This window comes from Pongo abelii, chromosome 3 (genome assembly GCF_028885655.2).
Source record: "Pongo abelii isolate AG06213 chromosome 3, NHGRI_mPonAbe1-v2.0_pri, whole genome shotgun sequence".
NCBI classification, from domain to species: Eukaryota; Metazoa; Chordata; class Mammalia; order Primates; family Hominidae; genus Pongo; species Pongo abelii.
The window spans coordinates 60,532,459-60,547,381 of NC_071988.2; the positions used below are offsets into that span (position 1 = coordinate 60,532,459).

At 43.1% G+C, this 14,923-nt stretch overlaps 1 protein-coding gene across 2 annotated transcripts in view; it reads left to right on the forward strand.

The window, feature by feature from the left end:
* The first annotated feature begins 1,827 nt into the window (after positions 1-1,827).
* Positions 1,828-14,923, forward strand: part of HOPX (HOP homeobox) — a 33,216-nt gene continuing 20,120 nt past the window's right edge. Inside the window, exon 1 of one of the 2 annotated variants that reach the window (XM_002814763.6) lies at positions 1,828-1,852. The gene's annotated coding sequence lies outside the window, so the exon portion shown is untranslated. Of the gene's footprint in view, positions 1,853-1,937; positions 2,115-14,923 lie in introns of those variants that run through there. The other variant, XM_063723437.1, reaches the window with a different exon arrangement.

Consider the following 14,923-nt stretch of genomic DNA (forward strand, 5'->3'; position numbering starts at 1 on the left):
GACTCACAGCTGTAATCCCAGCACTTTGGGAGGCTGAGGCAGGAGGATCTCTTGAGCCCAGGAGTTTGAGACCAGCCTGGGCAACATGGTGTAATACTGTCTTTACAAAAAATACAAAAAATTAGCCATGTGTGGTGGTGCGTGCCTGTGGTCCCAGCTACTCAGACTGAGGTGGGAGAATCATCTCAGCCCAGGAGGTCAAGGCTGCAGTGAGCCAAGATCGTGTCACTGCACTCCAGCCTGAGTGAAAAACAAAAAACAAAAAACCTCATAGGGTTGTTGTATTACATATTAAATAAGCAAACAAACTCTCTGTACAGTGCCTTACATGGAGCCTGACACACAGTCAGTCTTACTAGATTATGGATCATCACCATTGTCATCATCATCATAATTTGTGCTGTCATAATAATAATTTGTGCAACAACAATAATAATAATAATAATAATAATAATGCTGTGGGTATCAAATGATAAACAAGACATAGACCCTGCCCATTCAAAAAATCGTGGCAGCAAGCATCCATATTTGGCCATAGAATGGTCAGAAGTTAGGCAATGAATTAGGCAGGAAACAAAAGAATTCCTCTGGTAACCAAGGTTGGGTTAACCTGGGCCCCCTGTCTCTGCTCTTTCCCACACATGTTTTATAACCGTCACCCTCTTTTCCAAGAGGGAAAGAGGTATTCTGAATGAGCGCTGCTCTTCTTTCACATATGGCTACTGTTCCCAAGAGACTCAAGTGGGCTTTCTCTTTCTCTGGTGAAGTGAAAAATACAGGGTGTGGCTCTCTGGATGGCACTTGGTAGGTTTGTGCTACAAACCAGCAAATACACACAGATACTCCCATAGATGATCTCACCAGATCTTGTCTCCCTTCCCTCATTCCCTCAAAATCATACCCACCTAATGTTTAGTGTACTGCAATTGAGTATTAGCTCCCGTATCTAGCTAATAAAATACATAAACATCCAACGGTCGGGTCCTCACACCCACACACATACCCTCACCTTTAGAAACATTTCCACGGATTGTCACACGAGCCCCTAAACTCTCTGTCACACTCTGCATGCATCTTCCCACAGACTTGCTCACACACTGGCTTTTTATTTGCAAGCCCATGGGGAATCTTTCACCTCTTAGACAGGAAGTTCATTAGCGAAGGGGAGGGGATGGTAAGAGGAAAGTACAGATGCAGGGGAAATAAATGAGAATAGTTTTTGAGGGAGACCTAAAATTGTATCATCCTAGCCCGAATCTCTCCCTTTTAACTGTTCTTTATGTGTACATTCTGTGCCCAAAAGAAAACAACCTTTCATTAATTGGGCAATTGTCCAGGCTCTTAGCTTGGCGTCCAGGCTCTTAGCTTGGCATCCAGCTCTCAGAGCTGTGAAATCAACCGCACCAGATCTGCGCTTTGAAATGAGGCAACATCTAACTGGAAACCCGCTCAAAGTAAGGAAGTGGGTGAAAAGACTCAGGGTCCCTTTTCTCTTCCCCGTCTTCTCTCAGCCACATCTCTCTTATCCTATCTTGGTGAAGAAGCTTGCTTGGCTAGGAGAGAGGTCAGGGACGAGAAGATAGTGATGAGAAAGTTCCATGAGACTCTCAGAAGTCCCAGCCTGAACATCAAACCTGAATAACCAGGAGAGACGTAACCTCGGCATACTTTCAGTGGTTTACCTCCTGCCCACGCTGCAGGTTTTTCAGGTCCTTGCTCGAGTGTGCGCTCACAGGCGTAAATAAACGTGCTATCAGCAGCCTGCGTCAGCCAGCCCAGCTATTTAAGCAGGCTGGCATCAGCAAACACAGCTTCCAAACCCAGGGCTTGCGCTTGCCTTTGCCTCTTCCACGTAAGTAGCTTTCAAAGGTCTGCCTTTTATGCAGAGGAATGAGTTTGTGCAGGAACTAGACCAAAATGCTATCGTTACCGTATTTGCTCTTCTGTTGGAAAACAGTAGAGGTGAAAGGCAGAGTAGGAATGAAAAGCTTACCCCCAAGCAGAAGCTAGGAAATGCTGCTGGGTGTAAGACATCAGTCCCTTACAAACAAAACTGCGTGGGGTCGAGGGGAATTTGGAGGAAGGGGAGTCGGTGTTGGTCTTTTGGCCAGCAGGTAAGATGTTTTTCTACTCGCTTCTATTTTGGAAAGATAACTTTGAAACCAGCATTTATCAGATGCCTATGATTTTCTCATTTAGAAGCAGATTATTGTTATTCTACATCCCAGACTTTTATCTAAAATCAGACATAGTATCATTTTAAAATATGTTTTATGTTTGACAAGGGGAAATGAGGGAGGTGTCTCTGGATTGATAAGTGGCTTGATTTTGAATTTGCAGTTTATTATTACTTCTGGTTCTCATAATACTTATTTATAACAACAAAAACAGTGATTTTTTTTTTTGAGATGAAAAGGAATCCCAGGCTCTGGGGTTTAGAGAAAATACAGGTTTGTGATATGTGAGTGGCATCCAAGTATTCAGGGTAAACTGTTAAGTAAAGTGGAATAAGTATCATTGAATAAAAAGGTACAATCTATCACATAGTTCAGATGAGAAGCTCTTAAACAGAAGAGGAATGCAAACAGTTCCCATGAAGTGGCACTGCCACTGGACAGGGCCCTGTAGTGTGTTTAGTTAAGTAGGGTTAAGTATAACCAGGGCAGGCGGAGAACAAAACAAAGGTGCTGGGGAGGTGGGAAGGGAGGAGAAGGGAGGAGCAGATAGTAAAGGATTTATAATTAAACAACAGATTCATAAAAAGCAGATAGGAATAGAGCAGGGCATTAATTCCATAGTCTATCCCTTTGTATCAAGAATCTGGTGAAAGCCAAGGACCTTTCTCAGGTCCCCGCATCCTGAGCCTCCCCTTCCACCCCACACCCCAACCCACACCTTGACCCTCACTTTCTGGACTCCTAGAAGTCCACGGACCTAAATGAAGCTCATGTGCTTATTATTATTTTTTTTTAACTGGGCTGAAGCTGCCGACTGAGGAACCTCTCCAGAAGTGGTGGCGAGTTAAAAACCTTCAACGTGGCAGGCACTTCTTAGCCACCAAACTGAAGCTTGGTTTTAAGTTCATGAAGGTCTTATGTCAATCAAGCAAATAATGATTAAGGGATATATCTGAGAACAGATAAGTTGAAGGCCAAGAGGAAGAGAAAAGAAAAAGTGGATCTTGTTCTCAAAGAGCTTGAAATCTGAAGTCCAGGGAGATAATTAGAAGTTATGTCCATGCACAAAATAGGATGTGTTGAGTGATTACATTTGTATAAAATGATAGAAAATGCAAACTAATCTATAGCAAAAAGAAAGTGGCTGGGTGTGGTGGCCCACGCCTGTAATCCCAGCACTTTGGGAGGTCGAGGCGAGCAGATCACTTGAGGTCAGGAGTTTGAGACCAGCCTGGCCAACATGGTGAAACCCCGTCTCTACTAAAAATACAAAAATTAGGCGGGCATGGTGGGCACCTGTAATCCCAGCTACTCGGGAAGCTGAGACAGGATAATTGCTTGAACCTGGGAGGCGGAGGTTGCAGTGAGCTGAGATTGTACCACTGTACTCCAGCCTGGGCGACAGAGCAAGACTCTGTCTCAAGAAAAAAAAAAAAAAAAAAAGGAAAGAAAGAAGATCCATGGTTACTTGGGAAGGTAGGGGCAGGAGAAAAAATGTTTGGGGGGATTCCCAAGGGACACAGGAAACTTTTGAGGGTGATGGATATGTTCATTATTGTGACTGTGAACATTTCTTATATGGGAAGATTTATCAAATTGTGTACTTTAAACATTCAGTATTATAGCTGATTATGCCCAACAAACAATACTTTAACAACATTATTTTTATTTTTATTTTTTTGAGATAGGATCTCACTCTGTCACCCAGGCTGGAGTGCAGTAGCGTGATCTCAGCTCACTGCAGCCTCTGCCTCCCAGGCTCAAGCAATCCTCCCACCTCAGCCTCCCGAGTAGCTGGGACCACAGACTTGTGCTACCACACCCAGCTGTAGAGATGGGGTTTCGCCATGTTGCCCAGGCTGGTCCCAAACTCCTGAGCTCAAGCAATCTTCCTGCCTCGGCCTCCCAAAGTGCTGGGATTACAGGTGTGAGCCACTGCGCCTAACCAACAATATAATTTTTAAATAAGTAAAAGCATTTCTAAAAATCAGCCTATGTAACACACTGAACATAAAAGATGAGTATTTATGGAGAAAAAAATAAATTCAGTAAAGCACAGAGACCAGACAGTAAGGATCATAGACTTTTATAGAACTAGGAGGGTCCTTGGAGATAATCTAACCTAGTGGTTGTGGGGCCTGGAGAACTTAAAAAAAAAAAAATTCAGTGACTGGTGCAGGGTGTGGTGGTTCATGCCTGTAACCCCAGCACTTTGAGAGGCTGAGGTGGGTGGATCACCTAAGGTCAGGAGTTCGAGACCAGCTTGACCAACATGGTGAATCCCCATCTTTACTAAAATACAAAAATCAGTCTGGGCATTGTGTTGAGCGCCTGTAATCCCAGCTACTGGGGAGGCTGAGGCAGGAAAATTGCTTGAACCTGGGAGGCAGAGGTTGCAGTGAGCGGAGATCGTGCCACTGCACTCCTGCCTGGGTGACAAAGCAAGACTCCATCTCAAAAAAAAAAAAAAAAAAAAAAAAATTAGTGACTGGGCCCCACCCTGGACCAATTAAATCAGAATCCCCAGGTATGCAGCCCTGGGATTGGTTTTTAAAGTTCCCCAGGTTAGTCTAATGTGCAGCTAGGGATGAAAACCAGTGAAATCAAAACCATTCACTTGACAGATAAGGACAGTAAGGGCCAAAGAGAGGATGTGGATGGCCCCATGCCACCTGGCCACCAAGTCCGAGGGCAGGATGAGGCTTGGGAGGCTCAGGGAACACAGCAACAGAAGCTCAGAGGTAAAGAAAGAGGCTGCTTCTGGATACTCCCAGCTCCAGCGAGGACGGGTTATCCAGCACCTTCCAAGCGAATCCTTGGAACCCAGACATGCTGCAGAGCAGCAAACTAGAATTACTCAGGGCCTCCAAGGTGCATTATTAAAGGATTGTGCTAATGAGTGAGAAGGGATGTTTCAAAACTAAAGCTTCCTTTTGTTCCCGATTAATATCTGGGATAAGCAGAGGATTCTAATTATTGAAAGGAATCCCAGTGTACACACCAGGCACTCTGTTCTGGGGGACAGCCAAGTTGTTCTTTCAAGAAATAGCATGTGTGCATTCCCAGCATTGGGATGAGTCTATCTGGCAGTCCAGGGTCTTTTAATTAGGACTTCCAGGTCAGGCCCAGGCAAAAGCATGAGTGGGTGAAGTTTGTCTTTGTGACTCCTGTCCTTTCTGTGTGTGGCTCCTTAGCTCTCCCTCAGCACCTGTATGGGTGCAGGTGTCAGTTCAGAGGTGTCTGTGGGACCACAGAGCCTCACTGGCTCCACCCTGGCCATGTTTCCAATTGGTTTTTACCTCCCCTTCAATCCAAATGTGCCACTTTCCAGGTCTCATTCTCTCAGGGCTTGTTTTCCCCATCTCTGGAAAACTAATTAAAATTAGGATGTTAATAGACAATAATTGTTTAATGAATTATGTCCCTCCCTGGTATAGTAAGTAGGTTCCAGCAAGATAACATATCTAGGAGTTCCTTGAAATGTTATATAAATATAGTTACCATTTGAATTTTTAAATGGGGCAATCAGGCGAATCAAAGTTTTATGCAAAATATGTCCTCCTTATTGGTCAGAATTCCAAGCAACTTGCTGGGCAAAAATATACCAAGATTGCGGGTTTTCAGTATAATTTTTCAAACCATATCCAGTAGGCAACCATCTATAGGTTGTGGGCCCTGTTAGATTGTTTTTTCTGAATTAGTCCATTTTTTGTCAATGCAGTCGAACTCATCAGAAGTAGCTGCATTTCCTGTGTCTTTCTGAAAAATGGAGAGCCACCTTAAGGTTACTATAATGGAGACAAAATGTCAAGAAATTCTGCTCGTAGGGATTTTAAAATATTACCTGCTTCTTTCTCGGGAGCAGAAGTCTGGCACCAGCAGAGTAGCTTGCCTAGTCTTAGTGGCCAGGAGCCTCAATCTTTGGGGACCCAGTTTTGCAGCTGGGGCAGCCCCCCCTCCCCTTCAGTGCATGTGGCCACGGGCCCATTCCGGCACTTTTGCCCAGTTTGAAAACCAGATTGCGGCAGCTCTTGAAAACAAGTGGCAGCTGCCCTTGGCCAGTCCTGTCTCTGAAGAGGGGCGTGGCCAGGTGTGTAATTAACATCCCTTCTGGGGAGGCAGTCTGCAGGCAGTCGGAGCCCAGAGCAGCCCTGAAGCCAGAGGACACATTGTGACAGCAGCAGTGGGGAGGAGAGGGTGAAGACGAGCTCCATCTTGAGTCCCTGGGAGCCCTGGCACTCTAGCTCTGGGGAACGGATTAGGCCGTTGGCATCAGGGCAGCAGTCAACACCAGTTTAATGCCCCTATTTGGAAGCCAAATGCTTTTTCCTGTTATTCAGAGTTTCTCCAAAATAAAAAAAAAAAAGAAAAGAAAAACAAATGACAAGTTTGCAAGACTGATAAAACAGGTTTGTATGACCGATAGAATTTCTTCCTTCCTTGGATGACTTTTCTTTGAATAGTTCTCCTTCACCTTCATTTCCAAATTCTCTCATTATACAATGACTTAGTTCAAGAGGTCACTTGGACATTTTTTAAGGCTGTGTTATGACCTAACTCAGCTTAATTTCTGGATGTTGTTGATGGCTTCCTTAGACTTTTTGTTGTTTTTGAGACAGAGTCTCACTGTCACCCAGGCTGGAGTACAGTGGCACGATGTCGGCTCACTGCAACCTCCACCTCCCAGGCTCAAGCAATCCTCCCACCTCAGCCTCTAGAGTAGCTGGGACCACAGACACACACCACCACGCCTGGCTAATTTTTTGTAGTTTTGGTAGAGACAGGGTTTCACCATGTTGCCAAGGCTGGTCTTGAACTCCTGAGCTCAAATGATCCATCCACCTTGGCCTCCCAAAATGCTGCCATTACAGGCATGAGCCACCACACCCGGCCGGCTTCCTTTGACTTTTAAAACATCAAGTGAATAGGGACCGTGGACAGTGCTATAGAAAGATGACATTGTTGGTAGAAGGATAACCTATGGCTTGGAGTGGTTTATAAAGCAGTAACCTGCCCTTTTAAAAACCAACACCTGGGGATCCTGAAGCAGCCCCAGCTCTGTCCTGGACCATACCCATCCTGCCCACTCACTTGGGGAACAGGGGAACAGGTTTGATAGAGGGGCAGCAAGCCTGATGGTGCAAATGGAAGGCTCATGTCTCCTGGTGCAGGAGGTGCATGTATCTGCTGTCTTCCTGGGCAAGGGCCCTGATGTGTTTTTGGCCTTCCAGTGCTGTTGATTTTGAACACACAGTGCAATAAAGCAGGTGCAGGTCAGGCTGTCCTTTTTATTTGCTGGGAAAGTGCCTACATCTATCTTTTACAATATGCTGAACAATCTTCCCCAGAACTCCAGGATGAGCTATCTCCTGCCAGGGGAGTAGAGGACAGGTCTGGTGAGCAGGAACCTGGGTCCTATTTTCTCAGCTGTAATGGAATTTTAAAGCAGCTGTGAGCCTGAAAGATTCATTGTCCCAGTGGAATTATTAATAGCACCCCCTTTTACTCTAAAAAATACCTGGCCTGAGCAATAAACTATATGGTCATCTGTGAGTACAATCTACTTTATGCAAGAGCATAAAGTGACTTGCTTGGAATCTTAGGATGAGCTGGTATCTGAGCTGGCTCTTGAACTTAGGCAGCCCGAGTCCTCATTCTGACCTCCGTGCCAAGTCATTTACTCTCCCCGTGACTCAGGGTTCCTGTGGGAAGCATTGTATCCCTCCCGCCCAGGCTGAGAACTGGTATATTTATGTTGGCTAAACCAAAAAGAAGTTCAGGATAAATGTTGGGCATTCAAGGAATTGTTCATCACAAGGTCAGCTGCTTCAGCCTCTTATTTAGCCATGCTTAGGTAGCAATAGAAGCTCTTTTAAATGTAGAGAAGTTGGCTGGGCATGGTGGTTTGTGCCTATAATCCCAGCACTTTGCGAGGCAGAGGTGGAAGGATTGTTTGAGCCTCATCTCTACATTTTCTTTTTTTTTTTTTTTGGTTAGCCAGACATAGTGGCACACACTTGTAGTTTTAGCTACTTGGGAGACTGAGGCGGGAAGGTTGCTTGAGCCCAGAAGTTCGAGGCTGCAGTGAGCTATGATCACAACGCCACTGTACTCTAGTCTGGGCAACAGAGCAAGACCCCATCTCTAAAACAAACAAATAAATAAAAAGTAGAGAAGTTAATTTTACCCATCTCCACATAATTTCTTGTAATTTGCTTCTGGTAGTTTTGATAAAATGTGACCAAACATGAAAACACTGCCAGATCTTTCACAAATGATCTACTCTGTCCTTGTATGTTCAGAACGAAATGAAACAAAAACCTGAGGCAGACATTGATCAGTTCTAATCTCTTAGTGTATACTGGGCAGGAAACTAGTGGCAGTCATTTTGGCTGTTAGATCTAGTCATTCCATCTAGGATCATGAGGAAAATTTCCTAGGATTCTTAAGGTCATGACAGATCTGCTTAGATAGTCTAGTCGTTGTTGATGTATTTTCACTTCTTCCTTGTGGCTTCTCCCTAAGGAAATGTACATAAACAATCTTCCTTAGCCCTGATATCCCCATCAACCCTTTCCAGATTTTCAGTTTGCTGGTGCCAGCAGTGAAATCTGTTATACAAAAAACTTTAATTCAGTGGCTAATATTTAATTCAATAACTAATGTTGGAAGTATCTATCACTTTATTATATATGCCTTACCCTCTTCGTGGGACATAGACTAGCATCTTTGGAGATGGCTGGAACTGGGATTTATGAAACAGGAGGGAAGAAAGCAGGAGGCCACCCCTACTTTCATTAATACGCTGTACCTGGCTCAGGGTTCCACAGTTGAAAAGGGAGGAGAGTCCTTGGAACTAACTCAAGAGTTAAACAACAGTTGACTAAACAATGGTAAAATTAGGGCTGGGTGCAGTGGCTCATGCCTGTAATCCCAGCACTTTGGGAGGATGAAGTGGCCGGATCACCTGAGGTCAGGAGTTCAAGACCAGCCTGGCCAACATGGTGAAACCCCGTCTCTACTAAAAATCCAAAAATTAGATGGGCATGTTGGTGCATGCCTGTAATCCCAGCTACTCGGGAGGCTGAGGCAGGAAAATCGCTTGAACCCGGGAGGCGAAGGCTGCAGGGAGCCAAGATCACAGCACCGCACTCCAGCCTGGGTGACAGAGCGAGACTACACACACACACACACACACACACACTCAAATCAGATCTATAAGGAACACAGAAAAGCCTGATGTTATTTAGCTTGGACAAGAGAAGGCTATAAAGCCACTGAATGATGGTGTTGAAAAGCATGGAAGGAGGTCGTGGAGGTCAATAACCAGCTCTTCACCTTGGCTTTTGAGGAAAAAATCCAAGACCAAGGATTGGTGGGTCTGCACTATAAAGGACATTAAGTAAGCCACAAAGTACTCCCTCATTATACAAAAAATATAGTGGAAAGAATTAATTACACAGGCAAGCTCTGAAAGATGGGGCAGTCCACCAATCTTTTAGTTTTTAAAGCCCTTTTTTTTGTTTGTCTTTAGGCCTATGATGAGTTAACATAGTCCTTAATTCATGGCATACACAAGACCCCCTCTTAGGTTTTATATCTCATTCCATTTCTCCTGCTCTCCCACTCTCCCTCTTTTCTCTCTTTCTTTTCACTGAACACTATAATTTTAAGATGTATCTATGTTGATGATATTTCTAATGCATTATTATCAATAGTCTGTTAATTATAAGTATCTTTTACTTATTGACTCCTGCAGTGATGGACATCTTTCTTGCCTCCAATTCTCTGAAATGATGCTGTAATGAATATTCTCATATGTATGTTCTACCGCCCTTTAGAACTGGTTCATGGGAAACAGGAAGGGAAAGGAGTGGGCTAGAGGGCATATGTTTTATTTACGCAGCATGGAATATTGAACTGTCCATGATAAATGGAGACATAATGTAACCAGTTAGTATTTCGAACATTTACAAGCTTCTCCAGGTTCCCTTGTACTTTAATAAGAGATTGAGTGACAAATAATTTACTAGAGCTAAAAGAGCACAATCTTCAGTGACCTCCCCTTCTCAATATAATTTTCTTTTCTTTTTTTTATTAAAAAAATTTTTTTTAGCCAGTCAGGCTGGGTGCGGTGGCTCACACCTGTAATCCCAGCACTTTGGGAGGCTGAGGCAGGCAGACAACCTGAGCTCAGGAGTTCGAGACCAGCCTGGCCAACATGGCAAAAACTTGTCTCTACTAAAAATACAAAAATTAGACAGGTGAGACTCCATCTCAAATAATAATAACAATAATTTTTTAGCCAATCAAATTTAGCAGTGGGGGGTTGCATTCATGTCATCTTCTTTTCTTTCTTTCTTTTCTTTTTTTTTTTTAAGACAAAGTTTTGCTCTGTCGCCCAGGCTGGAGTGCAGTGGCATCATCTCGGCTCACTGCAACCTCCACTTCTCGGGTTCAAGCGATTCTTGTCCCTCAGCGTCCAGAGCAGCTGGGATTACAGGTGTGTGCCACCATGCCTGGCTAATTTTTGTATTTTTAGTAGAGACGGGGTTTCTCCATGTTGCCTAGGCTGGTCTCGAACTCCTGGCCTCAAGTGATCCTCCCACCTCAGCCTCCCAAAGTGCTGGGATTACAGGCATGAACCACTGTAACCAGCCAAATGTCATTTTCTTAAACTTGGCTTTATAAATTCTAGAAGCATTTTATTTCTCGATATTGGTTATTGATTACCCAGAAAAAGCAAATGAAATGTTCTAAGAAATCTTATTAGTCATGAGGTTGAGTGAAGTTTCTAAAACGTTTTGCCATTTTAATGATTGCAAAACCTGATGTCATTTAGTTGCCCAATTATATCCTGAGTCACTGGGAATGCTGGATTAGAACCTTAATAATGGTATTTTGTATTTATGTAGTGTTGATAATTTATAGTGCCATTCATAAACATAATCCATCTCATTGAATCCTACAACATTGTGTGACAGGTGGAGCAGGTTAATAGCTTCAATAGTAGATGATGAAATGGACGTCTAAAGCAAATAAGAGAGTTATCCAAAGTTACCTGGAGACTATGTGATAGAGCTGGAAGGAGACTCCGGGTCTTCTGAAGCTTCACTCAATCTCTTTCTGCAGTATCACAGCTGATGCTCAGAAAGTGATCTATTGTAGGTTCAAAGCTGTCCCCTGAGCTGGACATTCTGGTGTATCTGTCCTTTTCAATTATTTCGTGATGTTAATGAGCTGGCTAAAGCTGCACACCCTCTGTTTGTCCTATTAGCTGAACACCTGCTCATAAAAACCACTCAATTGGGGGAAAAAATCAGGTCCATATCACTGAGTAGCATGGCAACAAGCAGCATGGGTGGTTGGACTTTGGCATAATTTGGAGCTCTGCAAGGTACCAGCTGTGGGTCATTTTATCCATGACCTAATTATAGTCATAAAATAAGAATGGTAGTTGGACCATAAAAATAATAATCTATTAATATATATTTATGCAAAGAGATAATTCCATTCTGTCAAAGACTCTTTTCTGGACTTTTCAAAATACACAACTAACCTGAGAAAGTTCTGTCTGCTTGCAGTAGACGGTCTAATGCCCTAAGGAAAGGCATGTGATTGGGCAGCTGAAAATCTAGCCATGGTGCATGTGCAACACCACACACGTCTCTAATGTATCTTGCTATGTAATTTGAGCTCAGGCAAAAATACTGTAGAACCCAGCATATATTTTCAAAAAAACCAATCATGATGTCACATCCCCAAAATTACAAATGAACAGCTCTTTTCAGAGTCAGGCACTGGGAATGAGAACATTTTTAGAAAGAATATTTTAATGTTCTAAAGTGATTGGATGTCTACAGAGCAATATGACAATTTTATCTACTTGATTCTCCATTGTATGTGTAGCTTATCTGTATTTGATTTCTTTTTTTTTTCACCCAGGCTGGAGTGCAATGGCACAATCTCGGCTCACTGCAACCTCCGCCTCCCGGCTTCAAGTGATTCTCCTGCCTCAGCCTCCCGAGTAGCTGAGATTGCAGGCGCCCGCCACCATGCCTGGCTAATTTTTGTATTTTTAGTAGAGCCAGGGTTTCACCATGTTGGTCAGGCTGGTCTCGAACTCCTGACCTCAAGTAATCCGCTCACCTCAGCCTCCCAAAGTGCTGGGATTACAGGCATGAGCCACTGCGCTCGGCCTGTATTAGATTTTTTTAATTACCAAACTGATTTCTATCATCATTTAAGTTTTCGAGCACCCTTCCTCTTCCATGCAACAAATACATCTCCCTATCCTTCAGCGTATTGACCTAATTAATCTAATTAATATTCTCCTAAACAAAAGAAGTTAAATGGGCAATCAAAAAGTAATAACATACTCCAAAACACAAAAGGAATATTTATTAGCTGTCATTTAAACTTATTTGAGCCATTTTTCCTCTCTACAAACTATTTAGAAAGTTGATCCTTTTGTTATTTGCTTCCAAGCTTAGTAGTACACATTTCTCTTCTGGTTTAAAGGTTCTCTTTAGAAAATATTGAGACATTTTCCCCATATCAGAAATCTATTTGCCTCATTTCTTGGTGTATTAGGACATTAGACATTTTCAAAGAGATCTGATAATTCAATTTGTTTGACAAATCTGACCCCTTCTCTATTATCTGGTTTGAAAAGCCCTGAGTGCGTGGCTGTGCCACATGGAAATCTCTAGGACAAACCGTTTTTGTTTCTCTGTTTGTATTTGATCACAGGACTGACTCTGTTGGAGATGTAATGGATATTCGCACTTACTGAGCATTAGCACAACCATATTGACGATAACCAAAGCAGGCAGAGGCCCAAGCATAACTCAGGCTACCAGACAGATGCCTATCCTACATATTCAAATTGCAATAAAAATGAAAGATCAGGAAATTTGAAGCTATTTTCCTCTTACCTTTAACCGCAGAGCTGCAACACTATGTGTTTTTAAGAGTGAAAAACAGCCTCCTGTTCATCACTGTGGTTAAGTATATGTTGTTCTTTCCTCCAACATCCTAACAGACCTGCATTTTGCTAATCCCTAACAGCAGTAGTGATACCTGGGTGCAACCGGAGTATTTTTACTATTCTCTACCTGAGCGAGAAATTTAACATTTTATGTATAATAAGGGGACCAGATATCCAGGTTTGCCTGGGACACTTCTGATGTATGCCTGTTGTACTGGTGTTATTATTATTATTATTATTTTGAGACAGAGTCCTGCTCTATCACCCGGGTTGGAGTGCAGTGGTGTGATCTCGGCTCACTGCAACCTCTGCCTCCTGGGTTCAAGTAATTCTCCTGCCTCAGCCTCCTGAGTAGCTGGGACTACAGGCCCCCACCACCTCATCTGGCTAATTTTTGTATTTTTAGTAGAGATGGGGTTTTGCCATGTTGGCCAGGCTGCTCTTGAACGCCTGACCTTAGGTGATCCACCTGCCTCGGCCTCCCCTGTTGTAATTATTAATAGCACTCCTTTTATTCTTCAGTGTTCTAGGTTAGGTGACAAATTATATGATCACATTAACTCAACAGCCAGGTTGAATACTAACAAGCACCTTGGTTCCTAGTGTTTCATGGGTTCCTCTGTTGTCCCTTGAAGTAGAAACTAGGCACAAAGTGTTCAGCAAATTAGGAGCAGAGCCTAGAATAGGCCTATGTGTTCTTTCTTGAATCAGCGACATCAGCAAACTGTTGATGAGGAAGAACATGATCACTTAAAACCTAGGCCACTCTGACTGTCAGAATTTGAGAAGAGAAACTCCCTCAGAAGTCATCTGGCCCACACCTTCACTTTTCTAGATTAAGAGGTAAGTATAACACTTCGGGAAATGCATATGCCATTTTACACTAGAAAAGTGCAAGGTTGTTTCATGAGCATAATCTCACTGGATCACAACTGGAGTAAAGAGGCAAGGAAGGACATTCTTAGCCACATTTTACAGAGAAGAGAACTAGGTTTTAAATAAGTTAAATAAAGCAGCCAAGGATATGTGAGTATGAAGTGGAGGCGTTAGAACTGAAATCCAGCCCTGACTCCATACCCAGTGCCCTTCCTGTGACTCCATACCAGTTTAATATTTTCATTCATTAGTGAGGATTTAAAGTGTATTTCCTACATATAATTTATCCATTACAGATACACAAACATTCCCTCTGCAACTATGCCATATACTCAAGAGTATCTTCTTTCAGAGCCAGGCATAATGACTCAGACCTGCAATTTCAATGACTTGGAAGGATCGCTTGAGGCCAGGAGTTCAAGACCAGCCTGGGCAACACAGCAAGGCTCCATCTCTAAAAAAACTAAAAAAAGAACAGGCACTTTATTTCTACTTCTCTATCTTGCCATATGCCAAGAGCTCTGGCCAGCAACTAAATTGTTCCTGCCTGACAGCACCACTTGGTGGTTGGGTAGGGAAATGAGAGGCCAAAATCTTTCTATCTCCTTTCTGGTGCCTTGGGTAGAAGGATGAGAAGAAAATGCAAAGTAACTCCTGCTTTTTCTTTATTGTTCACAATTAACAACATTAATAGTTTCTCAAACAACCTATTTCTCACATTGATATTTCCATTCTCTTTTGTTCGCTTTCTTTATTTCATCTATGACACAAGTATATAAATATAATCAGTTTGGCCGGGTGTGGTGGCTCACTCCTGTTAATCTCAGCACTTTAGGAGGCCAAGGCGGGTGGATCACCTGAGGTCAGGAGTTCGAGACCA